The sequence below is a fragment of the Carcharodon carcharias genome, chromosome 27 (assembly GCF_017639515.1).
Source record: "Carcharodon carcharias isolate sCarCar2 chromosome 27, sCarCar2.pri, whole genome shotgun sequence".
In the NCBI taxonomy this organism is placed as follows: Eukaryota; Metazoa; Chordata; class Chondrichthyes; order Lamniformes; family Lamnidae; genus Carcharodon; species Carcharodon carcharias.
This window is the reverse complement of record NC_054493.1, coordinates 11,666,080-11,683,248: the sequence shown is the minus strand read 5'-3', so window position 1 is coordinate 11,683,248 and position 17,169 is coordinate 11,666,080. Positions and strand designations below refer to the sequence as shown.

At 47.5% G+C, this 17,169-nt stretch overlaps 1 protein-coding gene and 1 non-coding gene across 2 annotated transcripts in view; one reads left to right on the top strand and one right to left on the bottom strand.

Annotated features, from left to right (window-relative positions):
• LOC121270240 (gastrula zinc finger protein XlCGF8.2DB-like) overlaps nucleotides 1-9,297 on the bottom strand; it is a 236,152-nt gene extending 226,855 nt beyond the window's left edge. Inside the window, exon 1 of the mRNA XM_041175562.1 lies at nucleotides 9,270-9,297. The gene's annotated coding sequence lies outside the window, so the exon portion shown is untranslated. The remainder of the gene's footprint in view (nucleotides 1-9,269) is intronic.
• Nucleotides 9,298-16,267: 6,970 nt separating this feature from the next.
• On the top strand, nucleotides 16,268-16,428 carry LOC121270648. Its single transcript, XR_005941594.1, has one exon. It is a non-coding gene; the product is annotated as a U1 spliceosomal RNA (small nuclear RNA).
• Nucleotides 16,429-17,169: the final 741 nt, after the last annotated feature.

Genomic DNA, 17,169 nt, shown 5'->3' with positions numbered 1-17,169 from the left:
TTGACATCTTCTGTCTGTTTTCTGTTTTGTAACCAACTTGGGATCCACAACATTAAATACAATATAATTTTCCTTAGTTCTGATGAAGAGTCATTCGGACTTGAAACGATAACTGTATTCCTCCCGCAGATGCTGTCAGACCTGCTAAGTTTTTCCAGGTATTTTTGTTTTTGTTTTGGATTTCCAGCATCCGCAGTTCTTTGCTTTTATTAAGTACAATCTACAAGGTGACCAAAATCAGGCCGTGTGGAGTGAAGGGCCAGGGAGCAGAATGGATGGAAAGATGGCAACAAAACCGAAATCAGAGGGTTAGATTTACAGGGGTTTGTAGTCATCTTTCCATCCATTCTGCTCTGTGGCCTGACCTTCAACCAGACCATCAATATAAGGGGAATTAGCGTCATCTCTAATACCAGGAGGAAAGTAGAATCTGTAATTATCCCGGAATGTTAACTATATTTTTCACTATGTCCCGGGGGAGGGAGGGGGGTGGTTTGGAGGGGGTGGGGGGCGGGGAGGGGGGTGCTGATCACCCAGGGTGACAGCTCATTGTTAACGCTTTGTTATTGATTCTGTCCCAAATGTTGTTCACTAGATTTAAAGTTCAGAGAAAGTGGTGGAACTGGATGGCCAAAACTTCTTCCAGTCCCTGCAGGGTAATGCTTAGTTGAATTTCTAGAACATTGTGGCCCATACCCCAATATCTGTCAGATTGGTTGGTGTCAGACAAAATGTTGTCCACCTGATCAGATAGGTAGTGTCCCACTGTACGTCTGTGAATGTGTGCATGTGAGTGCTGTGTAAAACCTGATATCGATACAACCAGTCCCCATTTATCATGAAGTGTCTGCTACTTTCCAGACCCCTTCCTTTCTCCTCAATATTATCCTCAGATAGTTCACAAATTCTTGTGCATATCATCCTCCAACATGTCTATGGTCTCCATCAAGAGTTCCATCTGTCTTATCAACAGATAACAATGGGATCGCTGCTATCACAGGATTAGTTCTGACATACTGTCAGTCTGATTTTAAGGCTTTCTGGATTAATACATTGATCCAGATCTTCCCATTTAACACTAAAGTAACTTCACATTCCCACCTCTGAGTCAGAAACCCCACTGCAGTCTGTCCTATTGAATGGAGATGGCTCTCCAGCTCATTTTGGGTTGATATCAGGCAGGATAGGTGTGTCCTGCTGGTCTGGCTGTCCATTCATATTGTGAGTTGTGGGAACTCATCAAACTATCCCAGTTGAAGCCGGACCAACAGATCGGCTGGAATTAAATGGTTCCAGTCATGGAAGGAGCGTTAAATAGCCTGTGAATTCTTCCACTAATTCACACTGATCTCCAAGGGGTGAATTCAAAGAGAAACAATCATTGCACTGTGATTTCCTGAAATAATCCCTGCTGTCTGTCCTGAATGAATCCATTTCAGTACAAATGTTGAAATGTTTGCTCCACACCCACAGGGTTTCATCTGTTTAAAGCCACAAACGGAAAGGTCCAGTTTTCTCCTGGAGTTTGAGACAAATCATCTTCCAAAATGATGCAGAGTTTCAGCCAATGAGAGAGATCCGGGCTCAGCTCCGCCCCTCATTCACCCCAATTGGTTGGAGGACCAGCAGCTCCAGCTCCAGCCCCGCCCCCTCTTCCTATTGGCCCGAAGCCTCCGTCAATCACTCGCCGGGCATTGTGATCTGGAGCATGCGCAGTGCGGGCGATGTCCATGGACGGACGTTTGTTTGTCGCATCTTCAGGCGGGAAGGAGGCGAATAAGCGGAGGCAGCGTTAGGGGCAGTGGGTGGGAGGGGAGGCTTCATAAGCACCCGGTGGAGGCCTCAACGCCATAAACAAGAAGCTGCAGGTACTTAGGTTGCACCAACGGAGGGGTGTCTTTCTCGGTGAAGGCCCGGGTTAACGTCCGCCAGCGTCATGGAGGTGCGCATGCGCGGTCACCACTCTCCCTGTCTGCAGGAATGAGAGACAAAGAATGAAACTGCACAGAAACAGCCCCTTCGGCCCATCGTGTCTGTGCCGACCACCAAGCAGCCTGGTCCAGATTCCAACCATCCTCTGGGTGAAATTTTTTTTCTCAAATCCCCTCTAAACTTCCTGCCCTTTACCTTAAATCTATGCCCCCTGGTTATTGACACCTCCGCTAAAGGGAAAAGTTTCTTCCTATCTACCCTATCGATGCCCCTTATTATTTTATGCTCTCATTGTGGGGCTGGGTTCAGGCAATCATGTGAACTCACTGTACACCAGCGAATTCACACTGGGGAGAGACAGTTCCTCTGCTCCGAGTGTGGGAAGGGATTCACTCAAGTCGTCCAACCTGCTGAGGCACCAGCGAGTTCACACTGATGAGAGACCTTTTAAATGCCCAGACTGCAGAAAGTGCTATAAAAGTTCTGGGGAACTGATGCGCCATCAACGTATTCACACTGATGTGAGACTATTCAAATGTTCTCATGTGGCACTGGGTTCAGGCAATCATCTCAGCTCACTGTACGCCAGCAAGCTAACACTGGAGTGAGATCATTCATCTGTTCCATGTGTCGACAGGGATTCACACAGTCATCCCACCTGCAGAAATACCAGTAAGTTTACAGTGCAGAGAGACCATTTATCTGCATTGTGTGTGGGAAGAGATTCGCTCGGTCATCCACCCTGATGAGTCACCAGTGAGTTCACAAACAATTACAGTGACTGGATTTTGCTGTTAATCACATCCAGGACTGAACCATGTTCATTGTTGTCTGTTTTTACTGATGTTAATAAACTCCAGCCCAGTTATCATAGTTAATATTCTGGATAAATGTCAAATAAAATCAGCTTTGTATTAAACACAGTGTGTTGAATCTTTTTAATATCTCTAACACATTAATTCCTTTTGAATTTCTCTCCCCCGTCTCCTCCATCCTCACTTCCCAACAACAAGCGAGGAGTTCAAGGAGCTTTTCTGTCACTAAGATTGGGACAATCTGATCAGCTGCCTCTGCTGCTTCCCTCCCTTCCACTAGCCCACCGGGACAAACTCCCTCTGAAGTTTTCTCTTCTCCGAGCCCTGAACTCGCATCTTTCTCCAGTTTCTCTCCTATCTTCTAACTTCCTCAAAGTTCATCTTGTCCACAAGACCTGCCTTCTGCTCCCTTGACCCTATTCTCACTAAACTGCTGACCACCCAACATTCCCCCCAACAATAGGGCCCTCCATTGGCCCTTCATGGAGACATGAAGTACAAAAGCAAGGAAGTCACACTGAATCTTTATAAATTACTTTTTAATCCTCAGCTCAAATATTGTGTTCAGTTCTGAGCAGCACACTTCAGGAAATATGTCAAGGCCTTGGAGCGAGTATACGGAAAATTGACCAGAATAGTACCAGGGATGAGGGGTTTCCGTTATGTGGAGAGACTGGAGAAGCTGGGATTGTCTATTTAGAGTAGAGAAGAGTGATTTAATAGGGGTGTGGACATTTTTGTATAATTTTTATCAAATCAAGAGAAATTGTTTCCATTGGCAGGATGGATGGTAAACACAGAACACAGATTTAAAATAATTACCAAAGTCCAGGATGGAGATGAGGAGAGATTATTTTACACAGTGAGTTCTGATGATCTGGAACACATTGTCTGAATGACTGGTGGAAGCAGATCCAATGGTAACTCCCAGAAGGGATTTGGACTTTTACTGAAAAAGGAGAGATTTTCAGGGCTCAGGAGAAAGGTCAGGGGAGTTGGACAGAATGGGAACATTTTCAGAGAGACAGTACAGACTCAATGGGCTGAATGGCCACGTTCTGAGCTCTATGAATCGATTGTATGGTGTTTATTATGAATCATTATCCTGTTATAGAATCACATGATCTCATCATGGTGCAGCATAGAAGGAGGCCACTCAACTCATCGAATCTGCACTGGCTCTTTCTAAGAACTATCCAGTTAATCCCACTACCCCACTCTTTCCCCATATCCCTGGATGAGGTTTCAGCCGATCATCTGGCCTGTCAAGGCACAAGCCCAGTCACATTGGAGAGAAACCATGTTAATGTGGGGACAGTGGGAAGGGATTCATTTGAGTTAGGAAGTCATCAGCACATGCACACCGGGGAGAGGCTATTCACCTCCTCCATGTGTGGGAAGGGTTTCACTCGGTTAACCAGCCTCTGAACACACCAGTGAGTTCATACCGGAGAGAGAGAGGGTTTAAACGCTTAGACTGTGACAAGAGTACCTGGATGAGCACTTGGCACGTCATAACATTCAAGGCTAGGTCAGGTGTTTCTTACGTGTCGGTGCAGACTAGATGGGCCAAAGGACCTCTTTTGCACTGTGATTCAGTGAAAAGCATTGTTCCTATTTTATAGTCTCAGTGTAATTCAGAACTTCCCAAACTGAGGTTCTGTGACCCCCAGTGGGATCAGAAATGAGATTTCACGCTTGCAAGCTCTGTGGCAGCAATGGCTGCCGTGTAGCTCCAACTGATTCCTGACAGCTGTGAGGCCCCTTTAAATCCAACAAGTTTTTTTTGTTGTTGGGCACAGATCAATGGACCCAATTGAGGCCCAGTTGCTGCTGCAAAAAAAGCTTATGAAAAGGTCAGTGTTCATTTTTTTTCTGGAAAGCTGATTTTTTTCAATAAACAGGATCACAATGTATTAACAATCAGGATAATAATATTTTAATATTCAGGATTGTAATATATTAATAATCAGGATTGTAATATATTAATAATCAGGATCATAATGTACTCATAATCAGGATCACAATGTATTAATAAGCTGGATCATAATGTATCAGTAATCAGGATACTGTTAGAGATTAATAATCAGAATCCCACTGCATCAATAATGAAATCCTATTATATTAATAATCAGAGTCCAATTTAAGATTCAGGACAATGTGTGACATTACCAAATCGAAACAAGGATAACTTTCATTCTCCTTAACTTTGTGTCTATCTTCACCATGAGTGAGTCTGAATAACATTTTCACCAATCTGATCCACATACTGTCGAGGTGCAGTCACTATCTAACACGGCACAGTTGAATTTGTCTGTGACTAAGATATTCATCATTGGACTGGACCAAAGCTCCTTGTGACTAGTACAATTCCTTCAGAGTGATCATTCTAATTATCTTCAGCCTCAGAATTCTCTGTGTCACACATCACTTCTGTTAAGCTCCAATAGTTGTTTAGAAACGTAGACCAAAACCAAGACAGACTCCTTCAGACAGAGTTTTATTTTTTGTCAAAACTCTCCACAGCCCCCACTAGTCTCAGCTGTTAACACTTTTGTACAACCAAATGGGTACTTAGCTAAACAAATAATAATTATCAATTGAACTTCTTTAACTGTTTACTTCCCTAACAGATTCCCCTCTTATAAAGAAAGTAACTCTTAAGTTTATATAATAACATATGTAAAAAGCAAGAGGGTAGCCAGGGAAAGGCTAGGCCCAATCAGGGACACAGGTGGGAATGTGTGTGTGGAGCCAGAAGAAATGGGAGAGTTACTCAATGAGTACTTCTCAAGAGTATTCACCAAAGAGAAGGACTTAGCGGTCAATTTGTCTAGGGAAGAGTGTGTAGATAGCCTGGATCATGTTGAGATCAAAAAAGAGGTGTTCGGCATCTTGAAGAATATTGAGGTGGATAAGTCCCCAGGGCCAGATGGGATCTACCCCAGGCTACTGAGGGAGGCAAGGGAGGAGATTGCTGGGGCCTTGACAGAAATCTTTGCATCCTCACTGGCTACAGGTGAGGTCCCAGAGGATTGGAGAATGGCTAATGTTGTTCCATTGTTTAAGAAAGGTAGCAGGGATAATCCAGGATATTACAGGTCGGTGAGCCTTACATCAGTGGTAGGGAAATTATTGGAGAAGATTCTTCGTGACAGGATTTACTACCATTTGGAAGCAAATGGGCATTATTAGTGAGAGGCAGCATGTGAAGGGGAGGTTGTGTCTCACTATGTTGATCGAATTCTTCAAGGAAGTGACAAAGATGATCGATGATGGAAGGGCAGTGGATGTTATATACATGGATTTCAGTCAGGCCTTTGACAAGTCCCTCATGGCAGACTGGTACAGAAGGTAAAGTTGCACGGGATCAGAGGTGAGCTGGCAAGATGGATACAGAATTGGCTTGGTCATAGAAGACAGAGGGTAGCAGTGGAAGGGTGCTTTTCTGAATGGAGAGCTGTGACTAGTGGTGTTCCGCAGGGATCAGTGCTGGGACCTTTGCTGTTTGTAGTATATATAAATGATTTGGAGGAAAATGTAACTGGGCTAATTAGTAAGTTTGGTGATTGAGGTGAACACCATTTGGACAGATTTAGATCAAACAGACAAGGAAATTGGTTAGGATCGATAGAGACTGCTGGGGGCAAGGCTGTTGATAAACTTAACCTTTCATTGCACATTCTTCTATGTACAGTACAAGGCTGAGCAGGAGGCTTCACATAGAACCATTTCTCAGCACACTTGTCACATGATCTTACATCACTGATGAGGTAGAAAATTTACATATTTAATATTAACCCTTTACACTACACTAAGCCTTTAGTCAGCCCTCCTAACATCTCCCTCTTTGACTCCGTGTCAATTTTTTTTTTTGGATGTCAGTTTATGGTTCACCTTGGGATATTCTCCGAAAGGTGAGATGTAAATGAAAGTTATTTTTCAATCAAACTGTGACAGACTGGGGAAACCAGGATTAAAATATTATCTGGGTAAATGCAGTTAGATCACAGATCAGCCATGACCACAATGAGTGATAGAAAAGGCTCGAGTGGATAAATGGCCTTCTCCTGCTCCTAATAAACTTGGACTCAAACACCAGCTGATGAATGGAAAGTCTTGGGAGAACTGGGAAGAAGAGAGTTCACCAGAAACCAGCACTGGAGCAGAGTTAGAGAATGAGCAAAGTCTTGGCAGAAACTACACAGGAACTAGAGCAGGTCATTCAGCCCTTCGAGCCTGCTCCGCCAATCAGATAGACTCTGGCTGATCAATTAGCTTGTCATCAAGATTTATTTGATCTCTGTCCAGAATATTAAGCTCCAGCCCAGTTATCAGGGAAGTTAACATCAGCAGAAACCAACCTTAACTGTTAGAATGAACATTGTTCAGTCCTGGATGTGATTAACAGCAGCAACAACAGCAGAACCCAACCTGTGGAATCACGTGTGAATTCTCTGGTGTCTCAGCAAGTTGGATAAACGAGCAAATCTCTTCCCACACACAGAGAAAGTGAATGGCATCTCCCCAGTGTGAACCTGCTGGTGCATCAGAAGGTGGGATGACTGAGTGAATCCCTTCCCACACTCAGAGCAGGTGAAGTGTCTCTCCCCAGTGTGAATTTGCTGGTGAGTCTGCAGATACTTCTTGCTTTTAAAGCTCTTCTCACAATCAGAACATGTGAAAGGTCTCTGATCAGTGTGAACAAGTTGATGTTCAATGAGTTGGGATGGCTGAGTGAATCTCTTGCCACATGTAGAGCAAGTGAACGGTCTCTCCCCAGTGTGAATTCGCTGGTGTATCAGAAGGTGAGGTGAATCAGTGAATCCCTTCCCACATACAAAGCAAATGAATGGCCTCTGCCCAGTGTGAACGCGCTGGTGTCTCAGACGGTGGGATGAACGGGTGAATCCCATCCCACACACAGTGCAGGTGAATGGCTTCTCACCAGTGTGAACTCGCTGGTGTGTCACTAGATCCTGTTTGCTTTTAAAGCTCTTCTCACAGTCAGAACATTGGAATGGTCTCTTATCAGAGTGAACTCGCTGGTGTGTCAGCAGCTGGGATAAGTCTGAATTGTCTCTCACACAGGGAGCAGGTGAACGGCCTCTCCCCAGTGTGAGTGCGTTGATGGGCTTGTAAATCATTTTTACTTTTAAAACTCTTCTCACAGTGAGAACACTGAAAAGGTCTCTGATCAGAGTGAACAAGTTGGTGTGTCAGAAGGTGAGATGACTGAGTGAATCCCTTTCCACACACTGAGCAGGTGAAAGGCCTCACATCCATGTGAATGCGATGGTGTCTCTGCAGGTCCTTTGTGCTTTTAAAGCTCTTCTCACAGTCAGAACACTGAAAACGTCTCTGCTCTGAATGAACCTGCTGGTGAATCAGGAGGTTTGATAAAGCATTACACCCCTTTCACATTTGGGACAGGTGAATGGCCTCTCACCAGTATGAACACGCTGGTGTGTGTAGAGACTGGATGAGTAAGCAAATCCCTTCCTGCACTCAGAGCAGATGAATGGCCTCTCTCCAGTGTGACTGTGTTGATGAATATCCAATTCAGATGGGTAATTGAATCCTTTCCCACAATCTCCACATTTCCACGGTTTCCCCATGGTGTGGGTATCCTCGTGTCTCTCCAGGTTGAATGATGAGTTGAAGCCTTGTTTACACAGGAGACATGCTGTAAATGGTGTGTTTTTTTTCACGTTGTGTATCTGGTTAAAGCTCTTTCCACAGTCAGTGCACTGGAACATTCTCACTCAGGTATGTGTGTGTCTCGGTGCTTTTCCAGTTACACTGATGTTCGCAATCTTTTCCTGCAGACAGAACAAACAAATATTTCTCCTTCCACATTCAACGGCCGATGATATTCATGCCCTGATTAATCGAGTGACTCAACCAGATCTCGATGTGATGTTTGGTTTGGGTTTTGCATTCTTCCAATACCCTGTAAAATGTGATCACAAAAGTCAATTAAGTTGAAGATTGAAATTCAGAACAGACAATTCTATGGAACATTTCTTCCTCTCTTGTCACCCCAAAGCTGTAAATTCCCGTCCCACACACTCTCCCTCCTCCCTGGGCTGAAATCCAAACCCATCTCACCATCTCCATCATTTCTTACCTCCACTCCCAGTTTTCTCCTTCCCTCTCCTCTGCCTGGGTTCAGTTCTCCAGCTCCTGTCTGCAGACTGACAATAAAATCAATGAGTCTTATTGGGGGTTTGGGGCCTCCAGCGGGTGTTTCTGAATCCTCCCCGCCCACCTCCCAGGATTTCCTTCCTTCCCACAGATCAGATTCCTCATTGATTTGAGCCCAAAGTGTAACCTCTTATTTATTGTCCCCCCTCCCCCATCCTCTGATGTGAACCATCCTCCACTCGCTGACCCAGGATGGCGGCCGTTAACCTGGGCCTGTTCCCGGAAGGGAGAAGCCCCGCAGCTGCAAACCAGGAGCTGATAATTATTCCTCAGGGTTTGCGGATCCACAAAGTGTTTCCAAATCCTCCCATCCACCGCCTCGCTCTGACTCCGCTTCTCCGGGACAAACAGGCACCTCTTCCCAAAACAAAAACAGAATTACCTGGAAAAACTCAGCAGGTCTGGCAGCATCGGCGGAGAAGAAAAGAGTTGACGTTTCAAGTCCTCATGACTATTTTTGTTTTGGATTTCCAACATCCGCAGTTTTTTTTTGCCTCTTCCCGCAAGGCCATCAATAACACTGCTCATGTTCCAAACTCTTCGACGCATGCTCCAGCTCACCGTCCTCGCCTGATTGTCAGCAGCTCCGACGAGGGGGCGGGGCTTCTGGACGTGCAGGAGCGGCTCCACCGCCTCGCTCTGACTCCGCTTCTCCGGGACAAACAGGCACCTCTTCCCAAAACAAAAACAGAATTACCTGGAAAAACTCAGCAGGTCTGGCAGCATCAGCGGAGAAGAAAAGAGTTGACGTTTCGAGTCCTCATGACCCTTCGACAGAACTTGAGTACGAGTCCAAGAAAGAGTTGAAATATAAGAGACAGAGAGGTGGAGGGGGTTGGTGTGGTTGTAGGGACAAACAAGCAGTGATAGAAGCAGATCATCAAAAGATGTCAAAAACAACAGAACACGTAGGTGTTAAATTGGTGATATTATCTAAACGAATGTGCTAATTAAGAATGGATGGTAGGGCACTCAAGGTATAGCTCTAGTGGGGGTGGGGAGAGGATAAAAGATTTAAAAATATTTAAAAATAATGGAAATAGGTGGGAAAAGAAAAATCTATATAATTTATTGGAAAAAAACAAAAGGAAGGGGGAAACAGAAAGGGGGTGGGGATGGAGGAGGGAGCTCAATACCTAAAGTTGTTGAATTCAATATTCAGTCCGGAAGGCTGTAAAGTGCCTAGTCGGAAGATGAGGTGCTGTTCCTCCAGTTTGTGTTGGGCTTCACTGGAAAAATGCAGCAAGCCAAGGACAGACATGTGGGCAAGAGAGCAGGGTGGAGTGTTAAAATGGCAAGCGACAGGGAGGTTTGGGTCATTCTTGCGGACAGACCGCAGATGTTCTGCAAAGCGGTTGCCCAGTTTACGTTTGGTCTCTCCAATGTAGAGGAGACCACATTGGGAGCAACGAATGCAGTAGACTAAGTTGGGGGAAATGCAAGTGAAATGCTGCTTCACTTGAAAGGAGTGTTTGGGTCCTTGGACGGTGAGGAGAGAGGAAGTGAAGGGGCAGGTGTTGCATCTTTTGCGTGGGCATGGGGTGGTGCCATAGGAGGGGGTTGAGGAGTAGGGGGTGATGGAGGAGCGGACCAGGGTGTCCCAGAGGGAGCGATCCCTACGGAATGCCGATGGGGGGGGTGAAGGGAAGATGTGTTTGGTGGTGGCATCATGCTGGAGTTGGCGGAAATGGCGGAGGATGATCCTTTGAATGCGGAGGCTGGTGGGGTGATAAGTGAGGACAAGGGGGACCCTATCATGTTTCTGGGAGGGAGGAGAAGGCGTGAGGGCAGATGCACGGAAGATGGGCCGGACACGGTTGAGGGCCCTGTCAACGACCGTGGGTGGAAAACCTCGGTTAAGGAAGAAGGAGGACATGTCAGAGGAACTGTTTTTGAAGGTAGCATCATCGGAACAGATGTGACAGAGGCGAAGGAACTGAGAGAATGGGATGGAGTCCTTACAGGAAGCAACAATTCAAGGTCTGACTTAAGGGAATAACTGGGCAGACTACAAATGTCACTATTAGAATAATGAGAGTCCCTGGATTCAAGCCAGAACTTTCCAACAAGCACCAAGACGTACCTCCCTGTCAGATCCTTCCTACACACAAGGACTTACCTGGCAGTGGAGAAACCTTGATCGTGTTTCAGCCAGGGAAATGTCATCAAGCAATGGCTATAACCAGTCGAACTCCTTACAATGGGGTACCTAACACCATCTGAGTCATGGTGAAGGGCAGCGAGGAAGGAACAGTTATGGATGGGACTTTCTTCACCAAGACGATCCCATTCAAGCTGTGTGGTTTTGAGGCTGTGGAGATCTACTGCCTACAGGACTTCCCCAGTGCTGGATTTTTTGATGTGACGTTCAAGCAAGTGGCAGCTTGCATCAAACTCCTGAAGGTGTTTGAGGAGACAAAGACCTGCCAGAAATGAAGATCCTGATGGCGGAGCTGCTCTTTGCTCTGCCATTGCAACAAGACCGGGTTGCGATGGTGCATCTTTACAACCCCATCGTCCCTGTCGCTGACGTGCTCACCTTCCTTACCAGGTACTTTGATAAGGTTGGGAGCTGCACCGCGGTTAGAGATGATTTGGAGATCTGGACATGTAAACGCCAGGTTAAGGTAACGCTCAAGACCGACGGTTAGGGAGCCATCTTCCACCCTCCTTCCAGATTCGCTACTGGGGGAAGCCGTGGCTACCTTGTCTATGCTGGGCAACCCAAACTTTGTCACTCATGCGGCAAGGCTGGTCATGTGGCGGCCAACTGCAGTGCTGTCCTCTGCAAGAACTGCAAACAGGAAGGGCACCAGACAAAAGACTCTAAACAGGCTAAGTGCTGCAACCTGTTTGGCGAGGCAAGTCACCTCTACAAGACCTGCCCCAAATGTTGCCGTACTTATGCACAGGCAGCCAAAGCCAACGAGGGGGAAGCAGAAGAAATGCCTCGTGTCACTCCAACCACCAAGGCCCCCAGGGAGAACAATGGGACAAAGGAGGACACAGAGAGAGATAAGGTGGAGGAAAAGATTGGGGCAACAAACAGCCAATCAACAGCACTGCCCCCTGAACTTCCCACTCCTCAGGAGAGTGAATCAACGGAGGAGGAGGAGGCAGCAGTGGGAAAGCAGCAGGGGGAGTGGCAGCTGGTGAAGAGAGCCAAAAGGAAAAAGGGGCTAAGAAGAAACCAAGCCACTTCCCAGACAAGAGGCAAGAGGTGTCTCCCATCCAACACGGATAACAAGTGCAGCAGCTCTTCAGATGAAGAAGGGCCAGGGCGGCGCCGACAGAAGAAGCGGCAAAATGCTAGGGAGTTGAAGGACGAGACAGCCAAGCTCCAGAACATTGGAGACAATGAGCAGACCAGCACACCCCAACTTTGTCCACAACCCGAAGAGGCCAGTGTACCACAGCCCCAGGAATCTAGGAGCAGTGAGGCGCTCAGCGCACTTCAGCTGCGGGAAGCCAGGAGCAGCAATACCCCAGAGGGGGAGAGGATTGGAGAAGCTTCTCCAACAGAGGACATTTCAAACCCTGCTCTCTGCATGGACCCCCAGATGCCACCCGAGCAGAACACCGCAAATGGGGAGGTTCAGGATGCTTTCCTCAGCCCATCCAAAGTGAGGCAATTTGAGCACACTACGGGCATGAAGGAGCAGACCAAAGGTCTGGAACTCTCAGAGACAACAGGTTTGGTAAGAGACTAAATGCTTTAAAATGGCTTTAAAGATTGTATCCATAAATGAGCGTAGCATTAAATCTACTACGCGATGTGTTGCGACCTTGGACTACCTTGCCAAGGTCAAAGCTGACCTGTTGTTTCTGCAGGAATGTGCGATACCGCACCTCAGCTCCTACAGGCAGTGGTCACGATGGTGGTCCCATGGGCCATCAATCTGGTCAGGAGGAAACGACTCTCGTTCCTCCGGCCTGGGGATTCTGCTGCGGGGAGGCAGCTTCACCTTCTCCCAGGTTAAGGAGGTGGTGGGCGGGTGCCTCCTCGTAGCAGACATAATGTAAAAGAATGCTCCACTCAGTTAATTAACGTGTACATCCCGTCACAAGGGGCTGAGCAGCTGGAGGTTTTTCAGCAACTCCCACTGCTGCTGGCGACCTCCAGGCTGGTCATTCTGGGCAGTGACTTCAACTGCATCATCGATGCGGCTGGACGATCCGGCAGGGCCAAAAGCAGATTGGACACTACGTCCAGATCCCTGATGGAAACAGTAAAGGATGCCAAGCTGCACGACGTCTTCAGCAACTCTGCAGACAGTGCGCAGCATAGATACACCTGGTCGCGGCCTGACGGGTCCATCCATTCCAGGATAGATTTCCTGTTTGTGTCCCGTACATTCACAGTCAGATCCACCGACATCAAGACGGTGTTCTTCTCTGACCACTGCCTCCTACTGGCTGACTGTCACTTAGAGGAAGACCAGAAGGTGGGCAGGGAGGCATGGAAGCCAAACGTGCAACTGCTGACCCCAGAGAACATTGAGGAGCTCAAGAGGGATTTCAAAGGTGGGAGAACCATGAAACCCCACTTTGAGTCACTGACACACTGGTGGGAAGCGATCAAGGGAAACATCAAGAGGTTTTTCATCCTCAAAGGTGCCCAAAAAGCTAGAAAGGAACAGAGGGAAATGTCCCGACTCCAGAAAAACATGCAGAATCTGCACCGGCTGCAGTCGTTGGGGGTCGATGTCAAGGAGGAACTCCAAGAAGTGAAGAGCCAGCAAGCCTCGCTCTTTGCCTCGGAGGCCTCCAAGATCATCTTCCGTTCCAGAGTCTGCTCCGTGGAGCAGGATGAGACATGCTCACGTTTCTTCTTCCAAAAGGTACACAGAGAGAGCTCTGTGATCAGCAGCCTGAAGGAAGAAGACGGCTCAGTAAAGTCATCACAGTCCGACATTTTGAGGATCAGCAAATCCTTTTATGCCAGATTGTATGACGTGAAGCCCACAGACATCCTCCCAGTCCTTCCTGTTCTCTATCATGGAGGTTTTAGACGACAGTACACGGGAGAGCCTGGACAAACCGTTAATTCCTGATGAACTGACTGAGGCCCTTGAGTCCTTCGAGAAGAGTAAAACTCCCGGAAGCGACGGCTTGCCGGCGGAGTTGTACTCAGCTCTGTGGGATTGGATCAGCCCGGACCTGCTAGAAGTGTACGAGAGTATCTCCTGGCCGGCAGTATGTCAGAATCCATGAGGAAAGGCATTATCACCCTCATCTACAAGCACAAGGGGGAAAGGGAGGAAATTAGAAATTGGCAACCCATTTCACTGTTGAAGGTGGACTATAAGAATCTGTCCAAGGTCATCGCCAATCGAGCCAAATCCACTCTGGAATTGGTGATTCACCCTGACCAGACCTGCACTGTGCCAGGCAGGAAGATCTCTGACAGCCTCGCGCTGCTCAGGGATACGATTGCCTATGTACAGGGCAGGACTGTGGACACCTGCCTCATCAGCCTGGATCAGGAGAAGGCCTTTGACAGAATATCGCACACCTACATGGTGGATGTGCTCTCCAAAATGGGGTTTGGGGACGGAATTCGCAATTGGATCCAACTGCTCTACACTAACATCAGTAGTGCAGTCTCAATCAATGGGTGGGAATCAGATAGCTTTCCGATTAAATCTGGAGTCAGGCAGAGCTGCCCTCTCTCACCTGTTCTTTTTGTGTGTTGCATAGAACCCTTTGCTGAGTCCATCAGGAAGGATCTGGGCATAAGAGGAATGATGATCCCAGGCAGTGGAGGCACTCAGGTCAAAGCCTCCCTGTACATGGACAATGTCACCGTCTTCTGCTCGGATCCCCTGTCGGTGCACAGACTGATCCACATCTGTGACCAGTTTGAACTGGCCTCGGGAGCCAAGGTAAATTGTGGGAAGAGCGAGGCCATGTTCTTTGGGAACTGGGCTGACCAATCCTTTGTCCCCTTCACTGCCAGGGCTGACGGGTGAACGTGCTGGGGATATGGTTCGGAGGGACCAGGGCACGCGTTAGAAACTGGAAGGAGCGAGTGTCGATGGTGAAAAGGAAACTGGGCATGTGGGAGCAACGCTCCCTCTCCATTGCAGGTAAGAACCTGGTCATCAGGTATGAGGCACTCTCGCTGTTGCTGTATGTGGCGCAGGTCTGGCCCATTCCACACTCCTGTGTGGTGGCGATCACCCGAGCCATCTTCCACTTTATCTGGAGGTCGAAAATGGATCGTGTCCACAGGGACATGATGTACAAGCCTCTAGATAAAGGGGGAAAAAACGTGCCCAACATCGCCCTCATACTGATGGCCACCTTTGTGTGTGGCTGTATCAAGCGGTGCATAGATCCTCAGTATGCAAACACCAAGTGTCACTACATGCTGAGGTTCTACCTGTCCCCAGTGGTGCGAAGGATGGGTCTGGCCACACTGCCGCGGAATGCTCAAAGTAGTTGGACCGTGCCGTACCACCTGTCCCTCGTGGGAAAATTTATGCAGAGAAACACCTTTGACCACAAGTCCATCAGGCAGTGGTCGGCACGTAACGTCTGAAAGGCCCTGAGGGAAAAGGAGAGGGTGGTCCCGGTGGGATGGTTCCCCGAGCAGACTGACAAAGTCATTTGGCAGAATGCCTCATCGCCAGAACTTTCCAACAAGCACCAAGACGTAGCTTGGCTGGTGGTGAGAAAGGCCCTCCCCGTCAGATCCTTCCTACACGCCAGGAGTCTCACCCCCACGGCACGTTGCCCTCGAGGTGGCTGTGGTGGAGATGAGACCGTTGTTCACCTCCTTGTAGATTGTGCCTTTGCAAAGAAGGTCTGGAGAGAGATGCAGTGGTTTCTGTCAAGGTTCGTCCCGAGCAGTTCTGTGACACAGGACTCTGATCTACGGGCTGTTCCCAGGGACACACACCGAGACAAACATCAACTGCAGCTGGAGGATCATCAACTCGGTAAAAGACACTCTTTGGTCTGCCCGTAACTTGTTGGTCTTCCAGCGCAAAGAGTTGTCCCCGTCTGAGTGTTGCAGACTGGCACACTCCAAGGTCCAGGACTACGTGCTGAGGGACACACTAAAGCTTGGGGCAGCCGCCGCAAAGGCGCAATGGGGAAGGGTTGCTGCCTAAGACCTTTCTGCCATAGTGCACCGAGGGGCTGGGAACTGTGAAGAGCCCCTCAGGATGTACAGCTTAAAATGAATGTCTGCCAATGATTGTAATATTCATTGTTTGTACTGATACACCTTGTGATTCATGTTGTAAAAGTTGAACCTGATTGTATTTTTGTGATGGTGAATTTGAAATGGTTTGAAATGTTGTTGAAGATTTATGAATAAAGTATATTTTTACAAAAAAAGAACTTCTCCCAGGATGAGGCTATCTCATTGCACTTCGGGTGTGCTGATGCCTGCGATGTCACCAAATGCGGGATACTCAACTGCAAAATTTGTGGTAGTGATGGACTGCATTTGCGCTCTCCCCTAATTTACAATTCAAAAAATAGACTTTAACTTCTATTTTCAACAAGTTTCTTCATTATACCTTATCTAATACAAGCAATATAGGCTATAAAATGCTATTTCCAAATCTAGACTCTTTGTTTTCCCTCCCACAAATATCCAGCCCCTATTCTTTTCCTCCCTGCGATTGTCAACAGGCGATTATTCCATCTCCGCATCATTTTATCGCTGCCATTTCTTTTGTGGCCGCCAAATTCCACGCATCATTTTTAACCCCGCATTTGCCCACTCCAATATCCTCTCTCAAACCCTCATATAATACCCAACCCATCATCAAAACAGTCCCTGCACTCCTTCCAGCACCACCCTCCACCTCCCAACCCACCCTGTATCTCTCTGGATTACGGTATAATATCAACAGTCAGCTATTCATTCATTTACATTCACCATTTGAAACATGCAGCTGCGACCCTCACTATTTCAAACATGTACAAGCACCCTGTCCCCATGTTCATTCTAATTACCCCCCTCCGAAATCAACAGCAGCCTCCCACCACCCCCCCCAAGTATAATCTCCCCCTTCAACAGCCCCGTCTGTGATTCCTACCTTCTCAAACTCCTGCCACCCCTCTCTCCATGTGTAAAGTCTTTCCCTGCACCTTCTGCAGCTCACTTCCCCTGCTGTGGGTTTATCTCATAAGCAGGCTTTCCATTCACTTGCCATTATTTCTTCAAGACTTCAATAGCGCAAAGCGAAGAAATAAA